Consider the following 4791-nt stretch of genomic DNA (forward strand, 5'->3'; position numbering starts at 1 on the left):
AACATTTTGAAACTTTGGCTTCACTGTCAGAAAGGAGAACACGGTCCAAGTTAACCCTCTTTTCTTGTAAATTGATTGCTCCGAGGGGAGGGGGGGAGGGGGGGGAGGGGTTAGACAGAGTCCTGAAGAAATGCTACATCCAAATTCATGCTAGTTTTCAGAGACTACCAACCCCAGCTTTAATACCATTTTGATTTTGTGCCTCAACTGGTTTGGATGTTCCATTAAAGAAGGAAAGTTATAAATGTACTTAAAGGTGACATATCATGCAAAATTGACTTTTTAATGGTTCTCTACCTGAAATATGTGTCCCTGTCTACAAACCCCCCGAGAATGAAAAGAATCCATTCTGCCCCTGTTCTGATTTCTCCACCTTTCTGTAAATGTGTGCTGAAACCAGCTGTTTCAGACTTCGGTGTTTTTCTTACGTAACAACAATATCCGGTCTGTCACAGGAAGTCAGAGCTCGGAGCTTGTTCAGCCCATAGACTGTATAAAATAATACTGAATCCCTCCTCCGTTTTTCATTACCTGCACACATGTGTGCTAACAAGGAGCTTAGGAGGGAGGCATGCTAGTTGTAGGCTGTCTTAATAAACACAAAGGTCGGTTTTACTCCCCACGTCTGCAGATTTGAAGATCTAGTGGATGATTTTTATTTATCATGGATAAGTGCTAGCGCTTGTTAGCATAGCTACATAGCTACATGTTGTAGCTGTAGCTGTGTACCAAGACACACGTCGACATACTGACAAATAAAACAACAAGAAACACAGAATCTGTGACCAATCCTTCAGAAAGGTCCTGCTGCCTTTCTGGCAGAGGTCGGTTTTACTCCCCACGTCTGCAGATTTGAAGATCTAGTGGATGATTTTTATTTATCATGGATAAGTGCTAGCGCTAATTAGCATAGCCACATAGCTACATGTTCATAGCTGTAGCTGTAGCTGTGGTCAGAGAGAAAACGGAGTGTTCTGAGGAGGACTGAAGAAGAGGGTTTTTCAGGCAGACCAAAATCTGATTTCAAAGGTTTTTTTTGAGCATAAACTTTAAAGACATGTTTTGGGGACCTCTTAGACCAATATATGTTGATGAAAAAAGCGTGATATGTCACCTTTAAGCCACATAATAGCAGGACATATTTTTTGCACTCACAACAAATCTTTAAGGAGTATTATAAATAGAAACCTTTTTACATTTTCAGTTATGTTTCAAGTTGGCTGACTTCTATCTTGAAGAAGTACAACACAACAATACACTGGAATTTAATGATGTTAATGGCAGCAACTAAATGACCATAGTGGTTGTTTTGAAAGATTCAGTGTATTAGTGTTACTTTGAATCTTCTGGGTAGATAATGCTCTCAGTACAAAAAGGTACAATCCTGCTCAGGGGACCTAAACGCTTTAGGACCGCCTTGAAGATACATATCTAATATATAAGTTATGAAGGTCTTCTGAGAAGATGCACAAGGACTATTATGCAGGAGTTGCAGCAGCTTCATAATTCTTTCCTAAGTTATAGCTTCAGCATAATTTTAGCAACATCATGTTGGTGTTACTGAAATGACTTGTTTACATGCACAGCTATTCTGTCTCTACTAAACAATTAATGATTGTCAGGGGCTGCCTGTGGTAACCAATTACATTTTTTCAGACCTTGAATCAAAAACCCTGACAACTTATTGTGTTACTAGCAAGAATCAATATCCCCCTATCCAAAAGTGTGTCTTAGCATCAATCATAACCTTGTTTCTGTCAGCAAGATAGTTCTGGTGAGAGCATTTCATCTCAGTTGGTTGTTTAGGCTGTAGATCACTTTGATTGTCAGGCATTTGACTCGTTAACCTGTTGCCTGAAGCCTGTCAGCACTGGCTGACACTCCGCCTCAGAGGGCAGCTCAGCTGTCAGTCAATCTTATGGTATAGTTCACAGGTCAAGAGTTGACTGTGTGTCACCTGTCACGGTTTACAGACACAGCTCATGGTTGTTGTTGTTGTTGTTACTATTTTGGCTCTTCCCTTTATTCCCTGTTAGGCTGGCTGTGTTGCATTTCTTGTGCTCTTCCACTTTGTCATTCTTCTACATTTAATGGAGCGCTTCCTGCAAGCTAGTTCAGGCAGACATCTCGAGCTGCGCTCATTCATACTGACACATCATCCTCCCTATCAGCTGATCTCAACATCCTCTCATTGGCGGCCTATTTAAGCTGCAAGTCTTCCCGTCTCTGCCTCTGCTTTGCCAGTGCTCCCCATAGGAAAAGAAATGTAGAGAGGAGATCTCAAAAGTGTTTCATTTCTGTCTCCTAGACAACAATGAGATCTGTTTGAAAGCAAAATGAGACTATAGCTTATGTCTCCTGTTTCTCATTCTTGCCTCCAGAAAAAAAAGTTGTAAAAAGTCTCAGCTTAGTCTCCCTTTCAGTTCAAAAGGAGATCTGGTCCACCGGGCAAAAATGCACAGACCGGCCGGCGCTGATGACGTAGGAGACGCACATGGCTGTTGTAAACACAGAAAAGCATAGAACTGAGGTGAATAGATCTGCAATATAGATCGGTCCCTCGTCACCGATAACCGATCTAGCTTTTTGAGTCCGATCTAGCCGATATCTGATACCAGGACCGGATTGGTGCATCCCTATGAGAGATGTCAGAGTGAGGATTCTGCCATCAACCAGCGCAGCCCAAGCAGTTGGGGGTTCGGTGCCTTGCTCAAGGGCACCTCGGCAGTGCCCAGGCAAGTGAACCAGCACTTCTCCAGCCACCAGTCCACTTGCCAAACTTTGTCCATACTGGGACTCGAACCGGCGCCCCTTCAGTTCCCAAGCCAAGTCCCTATCCCATAGGAAAAGAAATTTAGAGAGGAGATCTCTAAAGTGTTTCATTTCTGTCTCCTAGACAACAATGAGATCTGTTTGAAAGCAAAATGAGACTATAGCTTATGTCTCCTGTTTCTCATTCTTGCCTCCAGAAAAAAAAGTTGTAAAAAGTCTCAGCTTAGTCTCCCTTTCAGTTCAAAAGGAGATCTGGTCACAATCTGAAATGATTCTCAGGTATTTCTCAAGTGTTGTGACTCCTTTTGAGCTCAGGTGGAGAAATCAGGGAGCTCTCTCAATTGTCTCAATCTAACCTCATCCATTTGTTTTTGTCAGACTCAGTTTTTGTGTCTCAAGTTGAGCTCAGATGGAGCAAAGAAAGAGCCTGAGCTCATCTTTTCATCAACATTTATAGTGCCCTGCAAAATTAACATTTCAATGTAATCCTCCACAAACTTACAATTCTCATTAAAACATTTGAACCACTTCAAGATCAGATATTTAGATGTGAAATGATCTCTTCTTTGACTTCACAGTCTGGTCCTTCCTTTACAAGTCTGTTTGGAACAAAACAACTTCACAAAGATTTAGTGGATTTGAGAGAAATTGCAAAAGATAGAGATTTCATATCTCCAGGTATGACAGACCATTTATTTAAAATATGGGCCGCAAAAGGGCTGACCAGATTTAGCCAGATTATTACAATTAAAGAGATTGATTGGCAGAAGCGCTGGTGGCCTAGTGATCTAAGCGGCTCACATACAGAGGCTAAAGTCCTTGTCGCAGGGGTTGCTGGTTCGATTCCTGGCCGGTTAACCATTTCCTCACTACTCCCCACATTTCCTGTCTCTCTTCAGCTGTCCTGTCAAATAAAGGCAAAAAGGCCAAAAATGTATTTTAAAAAAGAGAAGAAAATGAGCCATTAATGAGATCTCTCATTTAAGTCTCAAATAAGACTCATGTCATGGTCTCAACTATTTCTCCTAGTGAATTTTAGGAGAAACTAATGAGAACAATTTGAAACTTGAATGAGGCTGAAGTGAGAATCTCAATTTGGTCTCCGGAGACTTAGAAGAGAAAGCCTTGAGCAGGAACATTTTCCTCTGGGATGGACTGATCTACTGCCGCCCATTTGATCCCTGTATTTGGCGTCGTGCTCATGACTCAGCTTGCTTAGAACCAGAGCAGAGCAGGTACAAAAAACTGGTATCTGACACGAGGTACCGCGCCCGTGGAAACGCAACACAGACCAAGTAGAGTCGAGTCAAGTCGAGTAGAGCAGGGCTAAGACGGGCCCAAATACCTTTCCTCATAATAAACAATTCAGTGTAAAAATAAGTACAGAAACATGTTCATGTCTATTTGTAGAGTGTTGTGGTTGTTTGAATGACCTCAGCTTCCCTCGCTCTGTCTCTGTGTATACGTGTGTTTGGGATTTTGGCAAGATGCTGTTGGCTCACCAGCAGAGAACCAGGACTGCACGCCACATGTCGAGTCCTCCTCCAGTAAACTTGAGCCATCTCTCTTCTTCCTGCTTCTTTACAAGGCAAAAAAAAAAACATCAGTCATTCTAATGAAGTACCTCTCGTTCCACTGAGGACAATAAAACAGACAAGAATCTAAGTGTATGCAATGTCCTCAAGAATGGGAGTGTGTTCAGTAAAGTTAGTGTTTGTGAGTGTGCACCAGGCTCTGTGTGTGTGTGTGTTTGTCACTAACCCATCATGTGGAACAGCAAAATCTATGTGGACAGCCTATTCCTCAAACCAGCTGCCGCAGACTGCAGAAAGGAAAGTGAGAATGAATGTGCTATCCTCTCCATCATCTCTTCATCCCTCCTCTTCATCCCCTCATCCTTCCATCCCTTCATCTGCACTGCTGGAGGGAGACCAAGAGTATTAAACCAAACACATGACTTGGCGTGTGCAGCTTCATTCCCAATGTGTGTGTGTGTGTCTGTGTGTCCATATGGTTATG

This window comes from Notolabrus celidotus, unplaced genomic scaffold (assembly GCF_009762535.1).
Source record: "Notolabrus celidotus isolate fNotCel1 unplaced genomic scaffold, fNotCel1.pri scaffold_313_arrow_ctg1, whole genome shotgun sequence".
Taxonomy (NCBI): Eukaryota; Metazoa; Chordata; class Actinopteri; order Labriformes; family Labridae; genus Notolabrus; species Notolabrus celidotus.